The sequence below is a fragment of the Dermacentor albipictus genome, chromosome 10 (assembly GCF_038994185.2).
Source record: "Dermacentor albipictus isolate Rhodes 1998 colony chromosome 10, USDA_Dalb.pri_finalv2, whole genome shotgun sequence".
Taxonomy (NCBI): Eukaryota; Metazoa; Arthropoda; class Arachnida; order Ixodida; family Ixodidae; genus Dermacentor; species Dermacentor albipictus.
This window is the reverse complement of record NC_091830.1, coordinates 76,818,067-76,844,388: the sequence shown is the minus strand read 5'-3', so window position 1 is coordinate 76,844,388 and position 26,322 is coordinate 76,818,067. Positions and strand designations below refer to the sequence as shown.

At 44.7% G+C, this 26,322-nt stretch overlaps 1 protein-coding gene across 4 annotated transcripts in view; it reads right to left on the bottom strand.

Moving 5' to 3' along the window:
- LOC135898646 (uncharacterized) overlaps nt 1–26,322 on the bottom strand; it is a 116,763-nt gene that overhangs the window by 56,023 nt on the left and 34,418 nt on the right. The window contains exon 8 of one of the 4 annotated variants that reach the window (XR_010563384.2): nt 4,158–8,473. The exons of the other annotated variants lie outside the window; for them this stretch is intronic. The gene's annotated coding sequence lies outside the window, so the exon portion shown is untranslated. Of the gene's footprint in view, nt 1–4,157; nt 8,474–26,322 lie in introns of those variants that run through there. 4 annotated transcript variants of the gene reach the window in all.

Sequence of the window (26,322 nt, the reverse complement as noted above, 5' to 3'; positions counted from 1 at the left end):
AGAAAATGTACAAGAAATGTTTTAGGTGATGTTCTACCACAAATATTCATGTCACTGGTTGCAGTACCAGGTTTCTGCATGCTTCAGGGAAAACGTTATCAGGGGCACAAACATCGCTTCAGGACCTTTGTTTTATTTGTTTATCCTACGTGAGAAAAAGAACTATCTTTAATAAGTACAGCACTGACATTACCATGAAATGCATGTGGGCGGCTTTAGATATGTCCACTTGTCAGAATCAGAATCATGTTTTATTGAGCTGCTAATATGTGCAATAAAATTGAAGATATAGGAGTTCCTTGAGCATAAAGCTGTAGAGGGACATGGGCATGAGAGCTAAATTCTGGCATTTCCATACCTAATTACAGCGACTGACAGTCTGCACTCAAAAAGGCCCATTGAGGGTAAGGTTTCATTTGTGTTCCATTCCTTACGTGTAATAACTATGAATTATTGACTTACAGCCTTCATAGAGGAACCAGCTTCAGCAATAACTGGTGAGTTACTGGCATGCTTATGTGCAGCATTTGTTGTAAACATGAACTTTTCCTCTTTCCATATGCACAGCAAGTGGAGCTGGTGACGAACCATCTGTGACAGGTAGCCATGTTTGCATGTTTCAATTGTAGGAAAGTTGTAGCACTGCACCCTTCACAAATGCTGTAAATGTTTTTCAGGGGAGGACTTCGCATATTTGCGTGATGGCTCTGTAAGTTTATATTTTGCATCTAATCTGGGAAGTTCTGGTACCCTATGATCAAAACAAGCAGGCTTACTCTACCAAACCTTCTTTGCATCCAGCTTAACAGCACATATTTTGTCACAGTACTTGTTTAATCCCAATGACAAGGTGTTATTTTTGTGGGCTATGCCTGCTCGCTAATGAAACAGGTATAGTAACATCGTCAAAGCAGGTGCCTGCAGAACATCTCTAAGCTGCATCTATCACTTATCGGTGTGCAGCATCTTGGCATGCTGCCAATGAACATGGCACAAAACTGAGAAACAAGCTAAGAAAAGCTAACATAAATTTGTGAAATGTGCTGTAAAATAAATGTAGCTATACAGTACAGGTAATATGCTGGCTTGTAGAGAGTGCAGGCCGCTTGTATTGGAATACTTGCATCTATCATTTTTAGTAGCTAGACATATTATGAACACACCTTGGTGCAATGCACTTGCAACAAGCTTAAAGATACCTGAATTCTAATTAGCACTAGTAATATTGCTAGTGCAACTTAGCACTAGTAACATTGTTACTAGTGCTAAGTTGCACTTTTTGCATAGTGTCTTCCAATAGCAGTATCATAGAAAGATGTTGCTTCACTCTTATTGATTTTTACAGTTTCATCTTCAGAGAGGCATTTGCCTGACCTCAATACAGGCTAAGAGAATACTCAGTCATAAGAAGCCCACATTAGTGGTCAAGGAAACCGCCCAGGCCATATGGACACAAAAGGTTTTGGCGGCACGCAGCATCAAGGGGGGCGTAGCTCCAAGGAAAAAGAACCTTGGCGAGCTTCCAAAGCCTGTGTTGACACCCGAGAAAGTCAACATTGTTGAAGGTTTGTCTGCTGTGTATATCTCATATAAATTGATATGGCTGTTATGAAACACGCATGTAACAATTGTTACTTGTTATTTTGCAGCAACCCTGTCCCACTGGTCACGGGTAAACAACATCGATGCATCAGCAGCAGCTGCAAACTTAACTAATATACTGTCAGAAAAAAATTCAAGATTGTATCAAAGCAGAAAAACGAAGAGGAACGTTTCCTTGAAGCAATGACGACCATGCTACGTCAAGGCAGAGAACCGACACCCTTGTCACTCAACTGTGATAATAAAGCTATTGATTCTACGTGGAGTCTTCTAGAGTGTTTGAAGTGCTAGGATGACCATTATTCGCAAGTTCAAGATCATTTGAGCTAGCTGGAGTAGATGGACATTATGGCACAGAGGGGGGCTGGTTCTGGGACTACGACCAGCTGGCAACTGGTCCCAGATGCCAACTGGTCCCAGGTCGCAACTGGTCCCAGTTACTGACTGGGAATGTGTTCCTTAAACCAGTTGAGCTGGAACCAGTTGCACGCCAGTTAAATACCAGTTAGAAATTTTCACCTGGGGAAGTAGTGTTGTCTTCGGTCGATCATGACCAGCGCATAGAGAGGAGCGACTCTCGGATAACTTACTGTGTCTGGATATGTCGCACGAAAGTGCGTAATGAAAACCAACTGCCAGGATTGCATGAATGCGCTAACCGTGTCGTCCGAAGATGAGAATCCTGGGCTTGCTGCGTTGACACTGCACAGGGATAGAGGCGGGCTTCTCTACCCACGTTGAACACTTTTTTTCGTTTGTAAAAATGCTTGAAGACATGTTTACTGAATGCTTCAGCAAAAAACAACTACATGCTGATAGCATATGTGCTTAGTCTGGTGAAAGCAAAGTTCTCGCACAAAATTGGTTGCAGTGAGCATTCAGCCGAATTCACCAAGAATGTAATAAGCTTTACAACGCGGGCTCCATTTTTTACAAAGGGCATTAACTCGGAAAAACACGAGAGAAGGAAAACAGTCATGCACAGGAAGATCGCAAAAACTTCCTGAGGCGAGTCTGCAGGTGCATGTTTATATCAATTTGTAAACATCTCCACTTATAAACGTTCAGCCTTCTTAAGCCTGATTTTTCTGGTCCACATTCCTTCCTCGTTTCTTTGTAAATAAACATTGCATAAATGTACCTGGATTTTATATTTCCTTTCTATATGCTGTGTCGTGTTAACAGTGCGAACGATGTCATGCATATAAATCATGAGCTTAAGACTCGAAAAAGCGATTGTGTCGTGGAAAAAATTTTGCTTTGTAGCGCGCCTTCCCGCTGCAGGCCAGCGATTACGAAAAAAAAGGGCAATGCTAAAATTTTGTCCAATATGACTGCTGCATTAGCGAAAGCACATTGCACATTTTAATAGCAGGAAATAAAAGAGGATCGTTCATTGCTTCGCGCCCTGTATATGCGTTAATAGCCAGGCGCGTTCATCCGCGCTTCCGGTACAAGATATCGCCTACGCTCCGTAGATCAGCCACAGCGGCGGTAATTCTTTTCTCTGTACACTGATAAGACGCACCAGAACAAGTATCGCGCAGTGCACATCGCGAGTGTTGCATTTCTTTCAGGAACTGCAGCAATGCGCGGTACCCGTTCTACTCCGACCTGGCAGCGAGTTTCAGGTGACGCTGCGAACCGCGCCACCTGTCGGCGGCGACACGAAGTGCATCAAGCGCCGCCACCATGTGAGCGCACTACCTGCTTCTAGAACACTGTAGCAATACCCTGCAGGATAGTGGTGGCGCGATGGGCGTTCCCGACTGCGATAGCTGCACACATCGATCGCGCCGAGGGCACCACTTGAACGTAGCGGCCAGTCGGGGACACCAGCCAATCGGACAGCTCGCCCTACTTATGCCATTAGGGAAAATTACGTCAAATGGGTAGGGGCGGCTTAAAATTCAGCCGAGCGATGTGTTTCGATCGGCAGCGATGTACATTTCAAACCCTTATAATAAATTACCTGCTTTACACAGAGCATTCAGGTGCCTCAATTAATGATCAGATCGTCAAAATCGTTTCAGTGTCCCTTTAAGATAAGAAGAAGCCATTTTTACTACAGACCTTCAACGCTAAGGGCATGCAATATAATAGCGGTTCAAAACAGTGTAAAAACATTTGAATAAAACAGACGTGCCAGCACGAAGCTAGATGGGAAACGTCATAGTTAAAAGGAACTTCCTTTCAACTTACAACAACAGTGTTCCAATCAGAAGGCATGCACGTGAGCTTGCCGGCACTTTCATTAATACCCGAGGCGAGTGTGTACCTTATAATAAGGTAGGACTTGCAAATTGCCCAGACGTGGTGAGAGAGTGAAAGCCCAATTCTAATGTTGCTTTTGAGGTCACTGAAAGAGTGACCAGGGGAGGTATTCTCCACCAAATGGACAGTCCACCTAGTGGACTGTCCTAGGGCCGCTTATCTCCTCCTGTCTCATAAACCTGCATCTATTCAGCAGCAGCCGGACAGTCCACTAGGTGAACTCTTACAGAATAGCTTACAGAATAATTACAGAAAAGTCACCAACACACACATACATGTGCTCATCTATGCACACACATAGTATATTAAGGCCACATATTCAAGCAAAGCAGGTTAGTCATAAACTAGTTACATGAAAATGTGCAAATATAATTCAAAATACTCTCTAAAACAGATATAGAAAAAAAGAAGAAAAACTGAAGAACCGCACAGGAAGTTACAATATCAAAAATTCATTACAAAAACATTTCACGCAGCTTTTTGTCCAACAGCATAGTAACATTTCAAGACCACTTTCTGTAAACATTTACCACTGTAAGCGAACAAACCTCACGATTTACTGGCAATACTTTATACTGCACATAACCTTCCCAAGTTCAAACTGACCAACATTATTCATTTAGATGACCAGCTTTAAGGAATCCAATCTCATGATTGCCATAACTCTTAATTTAGCTACTCTACACAAATTAAGCAGCTAAAGTTGAACAAAAGTGACCTATCCCAACCATAAAGTAGTAAATGTACAATGTGTTCTTCTAATTAGCTATTGGACAGTGATTGTTGAATATGCACACTGTGCACAATGTATAATTTAAACAATCAGAATGGTCAGGGACAAATCGGAAGCTGCCTCTACAACATTTCAAACGTGTAGCAAATGCTATAAATGAGTTTTTACATTTGATTGTTGAAAGGAAGCAGGTACCAATTTTTGTGGAACCTAATTCAGTGCAATGCAAAGCGCAATGCTACCCATGGCACCCAATACAGCAGCACCGGTAATGCCACAATGCCATGAAAAACATTTTACAGGAATTTTCCAATCTGTCGAGGTCATGACTTTTGAACAAAATCGTGCTATGGACATGCTTCTAATAATATAAACTACATTACTCTCATGGGCACCACAATCTCCCAGCACATTTTAGTTGGCAGGTATGTGCTTTGGATCCAGTGTGAGTTCTTTTTATAATCATTATTACCATTACTATGCATTCTTTAGAAACCGAAACTGAAGTTAGTAAAAAAATGAACGCTAAAAGGCTTCAAAAGCCAAAGATTTGGCCAGATCTAAACACCAGCTCAGACGATGGGGTCGGGACGGTCGAGACGACACAACAAAATGTAGAGAAAAAGGTTAGTGTCTGCTATATAAATGTGCAGTCCTGCGGTAAAGTTTGTGGTTATCAGAAATATATGTGAAAACAAAGATGCACGTGATAGTCTTAATTTTACCAAAACATTTTGTGTATCTAATTTCACACATTGACAGTGTTCACATGAATCGTTTACACCTCATAGAAACAGGGAAAAAAATACGGGAAACTGCAAGGGATGCAATGTATGAGAGCATCATTAACAAAAGCCTTGAAGACGCACATGCAAATCTGCACTAAGTGCAGCCCCCCCAAGACAACAAAGTTGCCGGCAATCGCCAACATGGAAGTCACATGAATGAACTCGCGCTTGGCTGAAAAAATTTAGAACTGTTTGCGCTACATGTGCACTGCTAGTGTAACTAATAACCCACTTTAGTGATTGCAGCGCAAGTGGGCCCGCACTACGAGTGAGTCGGGGAGCTCCGACAGCGACTCTGATTCGTTGTGCACACAAAGTGAGCTGAAGGCAGTCCAAGAAAAAGCACAGACGTGGAAGGCGAGGGCCATCGAATTTAAGGACGACAGATTACAGCAGAGAACGAGTCATATCATTAGAGAAATACCTCAAAACAAGATTTTTCAGTGTGTAACATTTTATTACTAATTCGTTCAATAAGTGCCCTGAGATGCGGCAGTGGCGCACTAATGCTTGCCCTTCAAGTACTTTTCTTATAGCGGAAGGCACACCTGCACAGCAGCTCTCCCAAGGCTGCAGCAGCAACAAAGGTTTCATGTTTTATTATTACTTCTAATGGAGTAAATGTATATGGCTATTAACTCTGGATTACACCTGCCGTGGTTGCTCAGTGGCTATGGTGTTGGGCTGCTGAGCACGAGGTCGCGGAATCGAATCCCGGCCACGGCGGCCGCATTTCGATGGGGGCGAAATGCGAAAACACCCGTGTGCTTAGATTTAGGTGCACGTTAAAGAACCCCAGGTGGTCAAAATTTCCGGAGTCCTCCACTACGGCGTGCCTCATAATCAGAAAGTGGTTTTGGCACGTAAAACCCCAAATATTATTATTATTAACTCTGGATTATTACCATGTATCAGGCACATACCCAGGATTTGTTTTCGGGAGGGGGGGGGCTGAAGCCAGGGTAACTTTTCTATGAAAATAAGGGGGGGTACTTTTAATAGTATAAACGTGAATAATGCCTACCGTTCGCTATAAAGATGCGTAAACCCGCAAAATAGAAATGAAATAAGGTGTATCTCATAGGTACGCCTGTGAGATACACCTCTCCTCTCGGGCACCCCCCCCCCCCTTAGGTATGTGCCTGCCATGCATACTTGGATGTGTGTGGTAATTTTTTCTGTTGGTGGTGTTTAACACATACCGCTATACAGGGCAGTTGCTCCTTTAGAATAGTGCTGATCCTATAAAAATTTATGCATTTCAGCCCCACCTATGCTGACAGTGGGTAGATGGGAAGCTGCTGCCAAAGTCCACACTAAACAATTGGAAAACAGCAGCAGTGACAGAGGTTTGACCTTTTATTACTTATATTCTACGTTCGTTGGTACTAGCTATAAACTGTATAATCATTTTTTTTTCACCTAGCTGTGCATGCATTCTTAACTTGTGAGATTATGGAGCAGAGCTGCAGCCAAAGTTCTGAAATATTGCTGTTGAGAGCGGTGATAACACGTCTGAAAATTTACACATTATTGCACTTGACTTTACTGCAAAAAGCTCACTTGGTGAGGAGTTGGCTTGCGGCAAGTCTCTTTTCCTTCACTGGCTGGCACATTCAAAGGCAGGGTGAATAAGAACCAATTATTTCATGCGCTTTTCTACACCGCGTTTGGCTTTGTATTTAGGTTCCCCTGGATCCACGGAAGGTCCCGCTTCACAGCAGCCAGTGTTGCTTGCACCACCAAATATGCTTATCCTTGTTCTGGCCTAAGAAGCATACCTAATAAAGTTCAGTATTTTTAGTTAAATACAGTAAAAATTAAATGGAAGGCAATTTTTATACATCTTAATTTAAATGACGACCTCAGTCTGCCTGCACCTTCTTGAACACTAATGCAGAATACTAATGCAGCAATGCAGCACTGCTTCCTCTGCATTCTCACACTTGTGCCTAGCTATAACAACCTGTGTTAATCTCTGTTCACTTTCATCATGTACCACCATGTTACTTAGAGTTCAGCTTCCTCATTGGCTATCAACATTGATAAAGCTGATAAGTTTTAATATTGTAGTGCACATGCATTGAATATAACACCTTGGTAAATAAATATAACATGCGATACAGTCAGGTGAAGTAGTTGCCATTCTATTATCATTAATTAAAGGTTCTTGCAAAGGGTGAGACATTGTCAGTATGCATTGCACTTTCATGTTTTTTCGCTTGCCTTTTGTAGTTTTGGATACCTACAGTGTAAGAACCTTAAACACCTTGTCACATTTTAGTTAACACGTATCTATTGTCATTAGGAACATGTGGTGAATGCATATTCTCATGCGGTGAGCAGCCACCTATTACGTTTTTATGTACTTAAAGTTAAACCCCGTTATAAGAGGCACAGATATAATGGACAATCGGGTATAATGGACACTATTTGCACACATGGTTGGCCGCCCTATCTCTCCCATTAATTGAACCTCTTTTGTAAGAGACACCGGAGATAGAAGACAATCGGTTGTAAAAGACAAGTTGTCCGTAAATTTTGGTCAATAACCGCACTTGTAACAGACATGCTAACCTTACATGCGGTGCTGTTGGCCACTGACTGCAGTCCCGTCCATTGTGGAAGCAAAAGGAAGCGACAAATGTGCGCATAGTGGATCAGTCAGCAAAAAAATGATTAAAGACCACTGCAATGGGAATGTTTCACAGAGAAGCACTTCAAGCTTACCACCAAGGGTATGTAGCGCTCAACTATGCGCCACAGTGATCCGACCACAAAAGACGACGAGGATACGCAAGCACACTCCCGGTGCGCGAGCAACAAATCGGCCACGACAAGACCATGACAAGACCATGACAAGACCGAAGGCCAGCGGCGCTTGGTCCCATTCCCGCTAGATTAAGTGGGCCCGCTTTAAAGAACCAGGCCTCAACGTCTGTCTTTTTTTTTTCCTCGCCCAGAGGTACGAGCGGCGACCACACGTGCAGGCACATGAGCAGGGCAAACCTTCGGAATTGCTCGGTGACACCGAAACTTCAAGCTGCCGGCATGGCGGCGGGCGCGCACGGAAAGACTGGAAAGAGTAGAAGATAAGGGAGTGACGACGCGAACGTAGCTGCGGGGAAAGGCGTGAAAAAAGAAGCTACGACCTCTAAAATATGCGCGCCAGCGCGCGCAAATCTCGGAGGTCATAGGAGAGCGAGTTTTGCTTTCCCGCTCGCCTAATGGATAGCGGTAATTGCCTCTGCCACCTAGAGTTACTCTATATGCTCCCGTAGGGAGCATATATAGTAACTTTACTACAGTGGCTGGATAGGGGATATGTGATTGCCGCAAAGCGGCTCCTACGGGAACCACAGTGCAGCCTCATGATGCATCCGCGAGGTGGCGCTCGCCGTCGTTTACGCGTCAGAATGCAGAAATGCAGACCTGCTACCACAGGTCTCCGCCTGTGGTAGCAGCTAGCACCGAAGGCCTGACCTATCGAGTGTGGTCCCTCACTAACCAATTTTGTCCATCAATGTGGGACAGCGAGCGGTCCCAGTCCGCGGAGGCTGTTAGCACTAAAGGTACCTGCTAGATATGACGAATATGATCCTTGACTGTAAGCTCATCTGCACATCAATTTGCTACCGCGAGCGGTCCCATCCGTTGGGTGCTACCACCGAAGCGAGCTGCTCTTTGGACGTACAGAGGGCGGTCCCAGCCCGTGGGCGCTGCTATCGCCGAAGGGAGCTGATAGGCCTCACGAAAGTGGTCCTTGATTGTAAGCGGTTCTACCCATTAATTTGCAACAGCGAGTGCCCGTAGGCGCTGCTATCACCGAAGTGAGCTGCTAGACATGACGAAGCTGCTCTTTGGACGTACAGCGGGCATGCCCAGCCCGTGGGCGCTGCTATCGCCGAAGGGAGCTGACAGGCCTCACGAAGGTGGTCCTTGATTGTAAGCTGTTCTACCCATTAATTTGCAACCGCGAGTGGTCCCAGCCCGTAGGCCCTGCAATCACCGAAGTGAGCTGCTAGACATGACGAAGCTGGTGTTTGTACGCTGTTCTGCCCGTCAATTTGTAACAGGGGGCTGTCCCACCCCGTGGGCACCGCAATCACCATAGAGAGCTGCTGGATATGAAGAGACTGGTGTTTGTGTGCTGTTCTGTCCATCAATGTGCAAGAGTGGGTGGTCTTGATTGTAAGCTGTTCTGTCCATCAATGTACAACAGTGGGCTGCCTAGATTGTAAGCTGTTCTGTCCATCGGTGTGCAGCGGTGGGCTGTCTAGATTATAAGCTGTTCTGTCCATCAGTGCACAACAGTGGGCGATCTGATTGTAGGCTGTTCTGTCCATCGGTGCACAACAGTGGGCGATCTGATTGTAAGCTGTTCTGTCCAACGATGTGCAGCAGTGGGCTGTATAAATTGTAAGCTGTTCTGTCGAACTATTGTAAGCTGTTCTATCCAAAGATTGTAAGCTGTTCTGTCCAAGAATGTGTAGCAGTGGGCTGTATAGATTCTAAGGTGTTCTGTCCAACAACGTGCAGCAGTGGGCTGTATAGATTGTAAGCTGTTCTGTCCCAAGATTGTAAGCTGTTCTGTCCAACAATGTAAGCTGTTCTGTCCAACGATGCACTGGGCTGTAGAGATTGTAAGCTGTTCTGTCCAAAGATTGTAAGCTGTTCTGTCAAACGATTGTAAGCTGTTCTGTCCAACAATTGTAAGCTGTTCTGTCCAACCATTTTAAGCTGTTCTGTCCAACCATTTTAAGCTGTTCTGTCCAACCATTTTAAGCTGTTCTCTCCAACCATAATGCTGTTCTGTCCAACCATTTTAAGCTGTTCTCTCCAACCATATTAAGCTGTTCTGTCCAACCATTTTAAGCTGTTCTGTCCAACGATTGTAAGCTGTTCTGTCCGACGATTGTAAGCTGTTCTGTCCAACGATATACAGCAGTGGGCTGTAGAGATTGTAAGCTGTTCTGTCCATTAATGTACAACAGTGGGCTGCCTAAATTGTAAGCTGTTCTGTCCAACGATTGCAAGCTGTTCTGTCCAACAATGTTAAGCTGTTCTGTCCAACAATGTTAAGCTGTTCTGTCCAACAATTGTAAGCTGTTCTATCCAACGATACACAGCAGTGGGCTGTACAGATTGTAAGCTGTTCTGTCCAAAGATTGTAAGCTGTTCTGTCCAACGATATACAGCAGTGGGCTGTAGAGATTGTAAGTTGTTCTGTCCATCAATGTACAACAGTGTGCAACGCTGCGCTAGTTACTTTCCTGTCAAGAATGCTCTGTCAGGCTAATAACGCGCATGCCGTTTGTGACTTCAAAGTTCCGGCCTTACAGTGTTAAAGGAAATGCGGACAAGACAGTTGACGATTATTGTTGTGTGGCAGATATGCACCCCAAAGGGTGCAACTGTGTTTAGAGTGTAGATATGGCAAAGCTGGTGGTTGTACACTGTTCTGTGCATAAATGTGCAACAGTAGGCGGTCTTGATTGTAAGCTGTTCTGTCCATCAATGTACAATAGTGGGCGGTCCCAGCCCGTAGGCGGTGCAATCACCGTAGGGAAAAAAAGGAAGTGAGAAGTTGCGGTGGTTTTAAACGAGACGGGATCCACTTCAATTACAGGTTAGCACGAGAAGTGGGCTGGCGACTTGGTGGTCGCGCTGTTGCTTTTTTAGGGGGCCCGCGGGCGCTCAGGATGTCAGAGTAGATAGTAATGAAGAAGGTCTTCTAGGGGAACATCAGAAGAGCATCGCCGTCGATAATAGAAAAAGGAGGCAAACAAGAAAAAGAGCTCGGCATGCAATAGGTTACATAAACATGCAGGGCGGCAGAAGAAAGGAAAAGTGGGCAGAGATTGAGGAGCAGTTACACAGAGAACAAATAGGGGTGTATGCGGTTACAAAAACGCACCTTAGAGACTCAGAAGAGCCACCAGTTATTGACAATTATGTTTGGGAAGGGTGCAACAGAACTAAGTAGGAAAGAAAGGGAGGGGGAGTCGGAACGCTCATCCATCAGGGAGCCAAATGGAAAAGAGTAAATTCACAATGTCAAGAGCATTTTTGGTTATCAGGTACAATAAGTGGGAAAGAAACTTGGCTGGGCGTTACATATTTGTGGACCGGAAAAAATTGCACAGAGAAAAATAAAGAGTTAGTGGAATGCATAAGCGCTGATATTAAGGGTTTCGGGAGTGGTGCTGAAATTGTCCTGTTAGGTGACATGAATGCCCACATACAGGATTTAGATGGCTATACTGACAATAACGGAAAGTCAATGCTGGACCTTTGTGAGCAAAATAACCTCGTGATCATGAATACAGGGCCTAAGTGTGAAGGACAGATCACGTGGGAAGTAGGAAACCGGCAATCGACCATTGATTACTGTCTGATGACAGAAGGAATTCATGATAAGTTGAGAGAAATGGTCATCGATGAGGAAGGGTTTAACAGCATAGGGAGTGACCATAAACGCATTATATTGAAAATGGGATATGTAGTTGGGAACGAGAGCAAGGAGAGCAAAATGGCCAGTCCAATTCTGAACGCTGAACAAATAGCAAATACAGTCACTAGAGTTGAGGAAGAACTTGGCAAATGGCCAAGTAAGGAGTGGGAATATGGTGAGCTTATAAGTGTAATAAATACAGAAATACGGTAAGAGAACCAACATGTTCGTTGGAAAGGAAAAAAGAAACCGAAAAGCTGGTGGAACAAGGACATACGAGAGGCGATCGCCGAACGACAGAAAGCATCTCGAGAGCACAGGGAGGCAAAGAAGGTGCAGTTGCCACAGGATGAACTAGTAAATGGGAAATATACCGGGAGAAAAAGTCTATGGTTCAAATACTGGTGCAAGCAAAATTAAAAGGTGCAAGTGAACGTTGGTTGTCCGAAATACGTGAGAAACAGAAGGCCGCACCTAGAATATTTTGGAACCACATAAAATTATTAGGCAGGAAGTCAACAACAATACAACAACATATCCTAGACGAAGATGAAAACAGACTCGAAGGAGAAGCGGCAATAAATTACATCCGCAAAGCAACAGCCGAATCTTTCCAAGGCAATGACGAGGTTATACTTGTTGAAAAAAAGAGCATGAAAGAGACCCAAGGGGAAAAGCAGCTGGTGCTAACAAATTTAAACTGGAAGAAAGCGGAAGAGAAAATTCCTAAGCGTGCAGCCACAGGGCTAGACGAGGTTCCCATTAGGCTGATAAATGAACTAGGACCAAAAAGTAAGGAAGCTCTGGTGAAAGCAGTGGAAAGAACTTTAAAAGATAGACGAATACCAGACAGTTGGCGACAAAGTAGAATGAATTTGATTTATAAAGGAAAGGAGGAGAAAGACAGAATTCACTCGTATAGACCGTTGACCATTACATCGGTAATATACAGGCTAGCAATGCAGACAATCAAATTAAAGCTTCAAGCATGGACAGAGAATAAAGGCATATTGGGAGAGCTTCAGAATGGCTTCAGAATAAGTAGGCGTTTGGATGACAACTTGTTTGTTCTTACTCAGTGTATTGAAATATCAAAAGCAGAAAGCAGACCGTTGTATGTGGCCTTTTTAGACATTACAGGAGCCTACGACAACGTGGACCGCAACATATTGTGGGATATCCTGGAAGGGGAAGGCTTAGGTAACGATTGTATACAGCTTTTGAGAGAGATTTACCTAGAAAATACTGTTTGCGTTGAATGGGAAGGGATGAGCGAGGAGAAAGTTCATATCAACAAGGGACTGAGGCAGGGGTGACCTTTATCCCCGCTGTTGTTTATGATGTACATGGTGAGGATGGAGAGGGCGCTAGAAGGAAGTAATATCGGGTTTAATCTCTCATACAAACAGGCGGGTACAGTAATAGAGCAGCAACTCCCAGCTTCATTTTATGCGGATGACATTGTGTTGCTAGCTAACAAGCAAAGTGATTTGCAACGTCTGGCTAATATCTCTGGACATTCCTGTCCACAGATATTAGCCAGACGGCAACGATTTAGGCTTTAAGTTTAGTGTTAGAAAATCAGGTCTTATGGTATTCAATGAAAACAGTGAACAGACAGTGGGGATACAGGGCCAAGAAATACCTCGGGTAACAGAATATAAATACCTTGGTATATGGATAAACGAAGGCAATGGATATATGCAGGCTGTCTACCAAGTTGACATTTCCAAATTCCCTGAGTTTTCCAGGTTTTCCCTGAGCACCTTTGCGAAATTCCTTGAATGAGCCAGAACTTTGTTTTATGTCAAGACAGGCTGACACAACGTTGCCCGATGCTGTCACTCTCTAGTAAGCATGCTGAAACAAAAAATTACTTAATCCAGTTTGAATAGTAAGGAGTAATATCTATTTTATTTAAAAAGAAAACAGAAGGAAGGTTTTAGTAAAATGCACAGCGAAAGAAATGGTAAAGCCCATTCTAAATTGAGTCGAACATTTTCAAATACGAATGAAAAGGAGATGCATACATAAGTAAATATTTTCTAACATCAGCTATTTCTATCAACTGATAGCAAGCTCATCTGTATGAGGTCCTGAACTTTGTCACAACTAAGGTTCTCTCTCAGCAGCTGGGAAGTCAACCTCAACTGTCCTGACATACTCTCAGCCCGTACACAACATCTCAGTGTTGGGTTTCACTGCTTAAACAATTTATTTTAGTTTGGATGAGGGACACTTGTGTCTCAGCGTCAGCCAACACTTAGTTTTTTTAGCTCAAGCTCCTTCAAAAAGGCGGCGGCACCCTTCTTTTCCCGTTAATTCCTCAGTGCGTCGGTCCTTTCTGTTCTCATCCTCCTTCTACCATGCTTTCACCACATGGATCATCTGAAGCATCCTCTTGGTCAGTTGTACAGTCAACATTTGATTTTTCGGACTTCCGAAGGGCCGCAAAAAAAATTGAAAAAAAAAAACGGGCAGTCTGAAAAAAATTAATTCATGTCTTTAACTGCCTTTAAGGGCTAAAATTACCACAGGCACGTCTGAAAAAGCTCTGAAGGCCTGCCAGTACGCTTATTAGGCATATCAGGGCTTGTACTGTGACAGGAGACGGGGTGCACGCATGTGTAATTAAGGAATACATACTGTGTCCCGTGACAACTGCCCCCTTCCCACGCTTGTTATGCTTCACCGCCTAACAATAGTGTACTGAGGCGAAGCTAACTTTCGGAGACTGGCATTACGCAACGCGCTGTGCTCTGCGAGCTTCAAGGCCAATCGCGAGGATTACAAAGGCGGAGTCGGTGCCATTGGTGATAGCGGCGAATTCTTTCAATGAAAAACACGGCACCGCACGGCAAGAAGCTTAATAGCGAACATAGAAACAGCTGGGCCTAACGTTGCCACGGTGGTGGTTACGGCTGCCAGCGGATCTGCCTGCGAGAGTGCCGGTTCGAGGCGGCGAGATAATCAAAATAGCGGCGGTGGCGGCTTTGATTAATGCCATTTCAGACCTGCAGTCAGGGCAATATACGTTGACTATATGGAGTACGTAGTGGTGCCGCAAAACCGTACAAATTATCGGGCGTGTCCGAAAAATCAGGCGTCTAGAAAATCGGTCGTTAACTACTCTGGCAATACATCGTGCCGATGACACGGCGTCAATGACGATTCGTTGCGATTCCTCTGTTACTGGAGCCAGCATTAACACGACTTTCGTTCCCTTTCAATAAAGTTACAGCTAATTTTCCCTGATAGAAGCACAAATTCCCTGAGTTTTCCCTGAGTTTTTCCAGACTGTTCAAATTCCCTGAGAATTCCCGGTTTTCCCGGTTGGTAGACACCCTGATATGGAAACACAGGAACAAACCATAACAGTAAAGGGGAAGAGAAATGCAGCCATTATGAAGCACAGAGCGCTATGGGGATACAATAGGTACGAGGTCCTCCGAGGTATATGTGGAAAGGTGTAATGGTTCCAGGACTTACTTTGGGAAATGCGGTTGTTTGCTATAAATCAGGGGTACAATCAGGACTCAACGGCAACCAAAGGTCAATGGGTCGCCTCGCATTGGGCGCTCACGGGAAGACTACAAATGAAGCTGTGCAGGGTGATATGGGCTGGACTATTCTTTAATCTTTATTCAAGAATTACCCCGCATTGCCCGAAGGCGTTATAGCAGGGGGGTTACAGGAGGGAAAAAAACAAATCTTCATTCGTACAGCACATTTGCTCTTCACACAGCTGATTCCACTCCACAATAGTTTTCACAAAAAAGGAATCCGCAAACAAGTGCCTCCTGGCACGGTATTCGCGAATTTTAAGTGAATGGTCATTACGCCTAGAAATATAATGTGGTTCTTTCAAGTAGCTTTTACTGCTAATTCCAGTCTTATTATTAAATATGAGGTATAAAAACTTCAGTCTCAACTTTTTCCGCCGAGAGGAAAGCAGCTCCCAATTCAATTCAAGTTTCATTTCAGTACAACTTTCTCTCCGCCCATACCGCCCCAGGACGAACCTAGCAGCTCGGTTTTGAATTCTTTCCAGCTTATCAATCAAGTTTTTCTGCACGGGGTCCCAGACGGCACAGGCGTATTCCAAAATTGGTCTAACACATGTTAGGTAAGCAGTTTTCTTTAGGTTCGGCTGTGAACATTTCAAGTTCCTCTGAATAAAATTGAGTGCCCTACCAGCTTTTACAATGACGTCATCTACATGAGCAGACCATGAACAGTCGGATGAGAGCGTCACACCTAGATACTTGTATATAGGTTCGTTTTTTATCAGGGTATTATTTATCTGGTAAAGATTTACAATCCGCTTCTTCTTTCTTGTAAAACATACATGAACACACTTTTTTTAAATTCAAATTCATCTTCCATGTGGAACACCAAGTATTAATACATTCTAAGTCAGATTGTAACATGGCAGCATCTTGTTCACTCTTAATCTTCCTATAAACAACACAATCGTCGGCAAACAACCGAATACATAAAGAAATACCAACAGAAATATCATTTATATAAAGTAGAAACAAAAGTGGCCCTAAGACTGAGCCCTGTGGGACTCCTGACGTCACATCAGCGTATGCCGAGCTTTTTCCATTCAAAACAACACATTGTCGGCGCTGAGACAGATAATTTTCAATCCAAGCGAGTACGCTTGAGTGAATGTTTAACATTTTAAGTTTAAGAAGAAGAAGTGGATGTGACACTGTATCGAATGCCTTGCGAAAGTCTAAAAAGATACAATCTGTTTGTCCTCCCTCGTCAACATCGAATGCCAATTCGTGATAAAATTCAATTAATTGTGTTGTGCAAGATAGACCTTTCCGAAACCCGTGTTGTTCTTTGATTAGTATATTATTATTTGTTATGTGACGCATTATCTCGGAATATATAATATGCTCAATGATTTTGCACGAGATGGATGTTAGTGAGATCGGCCTGTAATTCGCGACATCTCTTTTCGAACCCCCTTTATGAATAGGTACAACTTGAGCGGTTTTCCAGTCATTAGGTAAGAGTCCTGTGGATAGCGATTTCTCATAGATTAAATAAAGGTACATCGAGATAGGTGTAGCACACCGCTTTAGTATATGTGGAGATATACCATCCGGACCGTTTGCTTTGGTTTCATCTATCACCTTTAGGAGTGCCTCGATGCCTCTAACGCTTAATTCAACTTGTTCCATTAAAGGAAGTCTGCTTGCATGTGGTGTAGAGCTATGATTGGATTTAGGTAGGAAGACAGATTGAAAATATGTATTCAAACACGTTGCCTTTTCAAAATCGTCTGTAATTATTTGTTGATTACAAACAATTTCATTTATTCCTACAAAATCTGATCCGCATCCTTTTAAAAACCTCCAAAATTGTTTAGGATTAGTTTTCATTCTGTCGTTGAGTGTCTTAAAGTACTCTTCCTTCGTATTTTTTATAGCAAACTTATACTCCTGTGTTACTTCAGATAACTTTTTTATGTGATTCATACTTTTAGTTCTTTTGTATCTATTAAATGCTCTCTTTCTTTTTTTAATTATTCTGAGAATACGCGAATTCACCCAGGGTTTCTTACGTTTTTTGAGTCTGGTGGAGTCTACGCTTGGAACATACTTGTCCGTAAGCTCAAGCAGTTTATCTTTAAATACCCGCCATAAACCATGGATGTCGTAATCCTCAGCAAGACATTCAAAAACCGGCAAGTAATCGAGGAGCTCCTGGGAGATACTAGGATAATCACCTTTTTCGAAGAAAAAAACTCTCCTTGAAGTGCGTGACGTTGATCGGTTAATATCTGTTTTAATGTTTGCAATGACGGCGTGATGGTCACTTATTCCTGGTATTATATAAACCGAGCTAATAAGGGTAGGGGAACTGCAGAACAAAAGGTCCAGAATGTTACTATTCCGAGTTGGAGCACTGACATACTGTAATAGTCCGAAGGTGTTTACAAGATTTTTCATTTCTAAGTTAACACGGCTGTCAACTTTGCATACACATTCACCTTCAAGCCATTCCAAGTCAGGTAAGTTAAAATCACCCGCAAGCAAAATAGGCTGCCGGGATGCCTCCGAAACGATGTCAAACAAAGATTGCAACAGTTTGAAGTTTGAGTTCGGTGGTCTGTAGAATGATCCAACAGCGTATGAGGAGTTATCAGGTAGGGTGACTGAGCACCAAATTGATTCGACATCGTGGGTATCAAGATCTAGCATAAATGATTTAAGAGTGAATTAACAAAAACACCCCTCCACCGAGGCGGGGCCTGTCCTTCCGATAAGCAATGAATTCTTTAGGGAATTCTTTAGGGAATTCTTTAACTAGTTTTGAAGTGAGGGAAGCTCGCAGTAAAATTGAGTATGAAGAACGGCTGAGGAATATGAAAGAAAGTAAATGGGCTGGGAGAGTGTTCAGGTATCTGTACAGGAAAAACATTGATTCACAGTGGAGGAAAAGAACTAGGAAGCTTACCAGCAAGTATGCGGCCTGTAGGGTGGACAACACAACAACAAAGGTCAAGCGGAAAGTCAGAGAACCTGAATTAATCTCATGGGTGGCGGCAATGGAAAAGAAACCTGCCATGAGTAACTACTTAAGAGGAAAAAACGAAATCAGGAAAGAAACCATTTATGATAACTCAAAGGGAAGCTCATTACTTTTCGAAGCGAGATCAGGATGCCTTAGAACACGCACCTATAAAGCGAGATATAAGAAGGAAGAAGAAGTATATGCTTGCTGTGGTAAAGCTAGGGAAACTATGGAGCATGTTTTATTAGAATGTGAAGACGTCTACCCAGCGGTCGATTTAGGCACCACTGGCCTCCTTGAAGCCCTTGGGTTCAGAGGGAGCAGTGATAAAGCAAACATGTCCGCAATAGACATTAGTAAGAGGCGACTGGAGGATTGGTGGAAGAAAAGTAGGGAAACGACAAAAGACGGAGACGTACAAAAGCACAGTTCATAATAGGGGATCAGAAAATTTGGGCGTGGTAGTTCGTAGTGTTTTTTTTTTGTTGTCTTTTTTCATGGTTTAACTTAGGTAGAATATTAAGCAGTATATAGTAGCAAGAGCTTGGTGGCACAACCCACCGCCCCGTTCCAAAGGGGACGCTCATAACATCCATCCATCCATCTATCCATCCATCCATACGTCAAGCTGAGCGCATGGGAGGCCTATATGCCCACGTTTTCAGCGCTTTTGGGGTCATTTTGAGTGGTTTCCATACTCTGTGCGCTTTTTCTGGCTTGTTGAAAATGTGCACATGATGAGTCGATGTCAAAGCCACTGTTTTGTGCCCGGTTGCACAACCGGGTACAAATCATGCAAAGAGAAGCTGTCGCTTTTCAGTGTGCCCAAGGACGAGGAGCTTTTTCTGAAGTGGCAGAGGAATATCCCAAGAGCCGACAAGCCCCTTGAATGGAACGCCGCATTTTGATCCTCAGTTTGTATAACGTCATTTCGAACACAACATACAAAGTGAGATGGTGCATTTGGAAAGAAGCAGACCGGTCCTTCAGCCCAATGCCGTTCCAACGAAGTTCCCAAACGTGCCTAAGTATCTCTCCAAGCCCGCGACCACGAAGAGAAACACAAAAGAGCGACTGGACCCCCAGGTCGTGCATTCGAAGAGGCAGCGAACAGTTCCGCAGGCCAGCGACATTTCAGCAGAGGCACCCACATCTGCCGAATCGGACCTACCAAGGACTTCGTAAGCCAGAAACGTCACCCTCCCATCAGACAAATGGGGAAAGCATGTTTTTTGTGAAGAGCCGCTAACAGTCTCGTATAGTGTGTGCCTGCCAGGGCCGAACATGGGTCTCCTCCATGCTCAGAAGCTTGTTTTGTTCTGCAGCGAGGGCACCACTGTCAAGCATCAGGTGTTGGTCCGGGGTGTGGAACTCACGGCAATGGACAAGAAATGCGATCCAGCGTCGGTGCTGCAGGAGGCTGATAGCATGCAGGTTTGCGCAGGAGCGGGGTTAATGACTAAGTTCTCCCATGTTAGCTGCTTAAAATTATAAAATGGAGCGAACGCTTTTATCATATACAGTGCAAAGGTGCCGTGAGCGAAAATGAGATGCGGTGCATCGCCTACAAGTACTTGAGAAGGCTTCTTATTAATCTACGGTGCCGGGAAAAGAAGCCAAATGGCAGTGGCAGTTATGATTATGGAAAGTTGAGGGCAAGAACCGAAGCAGTGAGACGTCTCAGAGCCAAAGTACAAAAGCTTGGATCGAACCATCACTCAAATGAAGCAGGAGAATGAGGATATTGAAGAAAGTACCGTGCTAATAAAGATCAAAAAGCTTTCACAAAAACAAAGAGTTGCAATCGTGCAGTGTTTTGAGGTTGGAAGCCGCAAATCTGTCAAAGGGATGCGCTATAATCCAGAGTGGATGCTAGAATGTATTATAATGCACATGAAAAGTCAACGTCTCTACGAACATGTACGAACAGTGCGCGAAAGATCCCATTCATGCCCATAGCACGCAATGGTTGCATTTGGCAGTCTTCTGAGCGGCAAAGTTGAATCGCGATAAAGAGTGTCACTGTGCATCGCATCGCTACTGTGCTCGGGCAGTAACTAGAGCGCAACTACCGCGGCAGCAGTGAGCAAGTTTTATCGTACGAAAACTGAAGGAAGGCGGAGATATACTAATGTGTCGTCACTGCCATTGTAACATTCAAGTGAACGCATTGCAGTCCAGATATACTAATTTATGAACCGACAGAATCACTGCAAATTCGCGTTTCTAGCGCGAAACGCATAGCACACCCGTAGGAAGCGACGTGTAAACAACCGCTAGCGCCGCCTCGCGGTTGCATCGTGGAAGCACACGCGAGCGGCCGCGCCTTCGGCACACTCCCCCTATTCCAGCCACTGTAATTCTACTGCCACTGAAGCAGCGGAGATTCCGAGGTCGGCTTGGGCGGGCTAGAATCAACTGAAAGCAAGACAATAGCCAAGTCAAAATAAAAACAAGCCGGTTGTGATTATGGACGACAACGGACCCATCACTTTCACCATTTATAGATCCCTGTATATATTTTTTTATTTAGTTTTGATATAATTTTTAGTTTTGCTTCGCCCGGCAAGCCCGCCGGGAATTGCCGCAGGTAACTCGATCAACCCTGTCCACAGTGTATAGCCGAATCGCCATCACCATTGCCCTATTCCAATTTTCCATAGAGGAAGGAAACTGGAAAGGCTATGATTACAGTGTCCTAGAACCAACGCCTCCTTTATTTAACTATGCCTGTCAAAAGAGCCCCTCCTGCTCAATCACACCCTCTCCTGTCGCTCTTTCCCATATGCCGGCGCTTGCCGCTCGTGGCGCTGGCGGCTGACACTACAGTCTCCCGTCCGTCTCGGCCGTGCATGGGCTTGCGGGGCTCGTGGCGCGAGATAAACAAAGCAATGTTTTGTTCGCTGGTGTCGACGTGCGTAGAAAGATGCTCTGAAGTTTGATTTGGTTCTGTTTTGTGTACGGACAGTGTTCAGCATGAGGTACTGTTGTGTGCCTATGTGCACATCAAGTGCAAGAAAGAAGGACGACGGAGTATCATTCCACGAGATTCCTGCCGACCTCGAGTTGCGCCAACGATGGCTAAAGGTGATCTCACGAAAGAACTGGGAGCCCAATACAACATCTAATTACTCCGTCGTTTGCAGTAAGCACTTCGTTGCCTCGGACTTTCGGGAGAATACTAAAATCCGACAATTAAACAAGGGAGAGGTGCCCAGCGTGTTCACGTGCTACCCCTCGTACATGAAGCCTGCACCTGCCAAGGTACGTAGTGATGCAAGTAGTCGAAAGCGCACTGTGCAGCTCGACTGTGGCCAGGAGAAGGCTAGCAAAAAACGGAAAGCAGTAGCTGCTACTACCTTCAACGAGAATGAAGAACCTGGCTGCCCTGGCGTCGCGACATCAGTAGTTGCACGACCAGCCTTAGCGCCAACTAACAGGCCAGCATGCTCGAACGCATCTCTTCCTTTGAGTGGCACAGTATGCGCTGTAGCGACAGCGGTGCGTACCGAAGCGGTAACTTGCAGAACAGTGGCGTTTGCAAAGCGAACATTTTCAACTCAGACGGAAAGGACCGCAAGTTCAAGCAGTTACATAGATCGCCGAAAACAGCGAGCCAAAGAGAAAGCCCTTCGGTTACAGATCGCCAGGTTGCAACAGACAGTTGAAAGTTACAAAGAAGAACTTTGCAAGCTGAAGGACGACTGCAATGTGCGTGCCTTTGTGGACGTTGTAGCCGATGCGCACCAAAACAAGGCAAAGGCTGTATTCATTGTGGACCAAGTCATCAATTACGGTAGGAAGAGACCAACGTGGTCTGAAACTACCGTGAGGTACTGCGTGATCCTGAGGAATCTCTCGACCAAGGCCTATGAGTATGTGCGGACTGAACAACTTCTGCGTTTACCATGTAGAAATACTTTGCAAAAGTACATTGGATCGGCAACTGGGGAAATTGGCTTCAGCCCTCTGGTTCGCTGCAGGCTCAAAACAGAGCTTCAGGGTCTTACAAAATCGCAGTCAAAAGTGTGCAGTTTGGTAGTAGACGAAATGCACATCAAGCAAAAGCTTGAATATAATAAACAAAGAGATGCTTTTGTTGGTGACGTCAATATGAGCATTGATCTGGAGCATCTGATACCAAGTGACAGCGACCAGTTAGCAAATTCATTGCTTTGTTTCTTGCTTTGTGGCCTGTCGACAAGCTTTAAGATACCTGTCGGGTACTTTTTTACTAAAGCCTGCACAGGAGCCGAGCTCGCGCAGACCATTTGTCACGTTGTCCAGAAGACAGAGGAGCTCGGTTTTGAAATAGTTCGTCTTGTCACTGATAACCACAAGACAAACGTCGCTGCCATGGACATATTAAGCAAGGGAACGGCTCAAATTTCTGCTCCACATCCAGCGGATCCTTCAAGACTCCTTTATCTTGCTTTTGACTAATCCCACATAATTAAAAATGTCAGGTCACAATTTCTTGCAAAGGACATAGGTGGTAAGAAACAAATTTCGTCAGCTCCTTTGAAAGAACTGTACAGAATGCAGCGAGGCTCAACTGTGAAGCCAATACGATATTTAACACGGAAACACCTATATCCATCAAATATTGAGAAGATGAGTGTGAGACATGCAGTGCAAATCTTCTCTCCACCAGTTACTGCTGCACTCCAGTATTTGAAAGACCAGGCTGGTCACACCTGTGACTTGGAGTTCAGGTCAGTGGGCCCAACTGTTGAATTTTTGTTGCTGATGCACAAGTGGTTTGCGCTGATGGATGTCAGCAACACAGAGCAGCACGTCCACAGGAATGACCCTGACAGCCGGCATTTCAGTGATGTTGACGACATGAGGTTGCAGTGGCTAGAGACCAATTTCCTTAACTATATCGAAAGGCTGAGACAGGAGAGCCACCCTGACAATTTCTTTACCAGTGAAACATACCGAGCACTGGTCCTGACGACAACATCGAATGTAGCATGCATTTGTTTTCTTCTGAAGGAAAAGAAATTCATATTTGTTTTGACTCGAAAATTCTCAAGTGATCCGATTGAGGCACTGTTCGGTTTCCTTCGAAGGACAGCAGGTTGCAATGATGCCATGGATGTGAAGACTGTACTCTGCGGACTTGAGAAGATGTTAAAGACTGGTATTGTATCTGCATCAGTTCGAAGCAATGTGAACAGCTCAACCTCATTCCGTACTGATGCGGCAGTTTGCAATGGAGACACTCAGAAACGCAGCTGTACTAGCAAGGGTTTTTTCCCATCAGCAGCAAAGAATAGATTGCGGGACCTGTGCACTACACCATGGCTCCCCAACCCCAAAGTGGCTAGTATTGCCCTGATTGGTGGTTATCTAGCCAGAGCCTTGTCAGAAAGGCTGAGCTGCGAGAGTTGTATTCAACTTGTCGAAAAACCAAAGGCCGATGCCCCTGCTGATGGGCTCATTGCGTACCAAGACCGTGGTGGACTGAAGTATCCAACCAAAGAGTTGGTGTCCGTCTTGATAGGTCTCAAGCGGTTTGTTGACATAATGTTGTTTCACAGAAAGTTAATTTCCAAACCGCTCGAAACCAGTGTAGAACATGCTGTTGATGTGCTTGTGGACGTCCCCGTCTTGATGTGCAAGAACGGAGAGCCTGGCCACAGGAAGATGTTCCTTGAACTCTTGTGCCGCAAGTTCATCAAACCCCTGCTGTCTAACCATGCTTTTAATATTACAGATAAGAATTCAGTTGCCAAATTATATGCAAAGAAGCCATTGTCATGGAAGCTGCTAAAACTGTAGCATATGCCATGTGAACTGTAGCATTCTTGACATGTTTGGATAACTACTGCAAATAAATGTTCGATTGTTAAATGTCCCATGTGGTTGACTTGTGAGAAAATTCGGGCCTTGGGAACGAAATCTTTTGAAAAAGCAGGGCAAATCACAAAATCGAGGACAAGTACAGTTTCTGGCTATTACGCTTTACGTTTTTGCCGAGCTCAGTGAGTGACAATCGATGCGTTTGACTAGTAGCTAGTCGACATCGGAATACCTGAACGAACACACGAAACTGCTAGCTACTAACGCGGCGGCGATGTCACGCAATCGTATCGCTTGTATCACAATAAATATTTAGGTTATAAGCACCTGAGCAGTGTTTCGTTAACCTACTGGACGAACTAAATAAATTATAGTGCAATATGTAACTCGACGACCAACGTGAGCTGCGCAAGTCGGGCGCGGCGCGTATGTTTCAGCAGCGTTCTGAGCGGCGGCATAGTGGCAGCTAGCAGCGCCGCGATGCGAGCGGCGCATGAACCGAGGCGTCCGCGGCGGTCCCATTGCGTGACGCCGGAACTGACAGGCATAGTATAATAAAGGAGGCGTTGCCTAGAACACTGTAGCCATGATGTCACTCTGTGAAGCTAAAGCGAAGCCGGAAGATGGCGTTGCTCATGGCATTGCTCCGCCTATCGGGCTAGCTTTCCTCTCGTTTACATTTCTCGCGAAACCACACCGCGCTGCACGTAACCGGGCTGCTCGGACACACGCGCTCCATAGAAATACTAAACAATTGCGATATCTCATTGCATTACCGTTGCCGAAATCATGTTAAAAGATGTTCATAATGAAGTTGGCGAATTGGGCTGTGAGGTCGAATCGGCTGCTTTCACTGGCTTTTAAGAAAATAAACATGCCTTATAAGGCCAGCCAGCTGAGCTGGTCTCATCAACCGCAGGTACCAGCCACTGCCCAGTTCTTGCGTGTCTTTTTAAAAAAGTTCACCTTTATCACTGCCTTCTACTTGCTTTCCTCTGCTTGGACTATAGGTCTTGCGAGCTGGACGTCTGGCGATACGAAAAAAAAATGTACGCATTCTCACTGCACTGCAAGAACGCACTGGAGACACGTACAACACACCGACCCATTTGAGATCCGTTTGGAGCTTATGAGCACAAGCACATTCTCACTTCAGGAATCGTCGTGCTTTATTGAACAAACTTCGGGTGGCCGGGCATCACTGTGACAGCGCACCAGCGAGGAGGCAGAATGTCATTTTTGAGTCCGCGTTTAGATTCATTGACTGCAACCCGAGGTGCCTTCTTACCACGGTAAGTGAAGCATCACGGAACCAAAGTTTTGCGATAGCCGGCGCGCGGTGCAGAACAGTATGTGCATAGTACCGGCCTACATGCGACCACATGGAACAGCCGTTCGATGTGTTCGTAGACATACATTCTGTGGAGCCTTGCGATTCATGCAGCGCATCCGCTAACCTTCACTTCCCTGCGCTTCTTGCACGCACAGATAAGATATGCCTGCAGTAGGGAGGATTCATTCCTTTAGACAAAGCAGCCGTTTCTTTCCCATCTTCCAGGATTAAGCGTCGGCTGGCAAGTGCATGGCGCTGAGGGGAGCAAAATGCACATATTCTGCATAACGTACGCTCTATCAGCACGTGTATTGAGGTACACCTGTGCAGGTGTGCATGAATCTCGAATGCGCTCTGCTTAGAAGACTTCGCGCTGTCGCTAGTACTGCGAAGAACAAGCAACAGTTACGCAACATGTGTTTTAATATGCACAAAAGCAAGTTGTTACTGAACATGAACTATGCATTCATTATGTACATTCTATGTGACACAAATGCACCATATGCGCTGTCAAATGCACGAATCACTGACCAGCAAGGCGTTCATTGTACAGATTCTGAAGCGCATCGGTTTCAGCCTGCAATGGCCTGTTAGCATGATTTCGCCAAAGAGGGCGAAATTTCCCGCAGATATTCTTTCGTCCGTTGCCATTGCCGTGGCACGGTACATTGTGTACAGCATGCGTGTTCGTTTCACGAACTTTGGTTCCTCCTGTCCTACTTGGCCACAGCAGCATCCAGGAGAGCACGGTCCAGATAACGCAGCGCAACAAAACACCGAGACCAACAAAAACCTA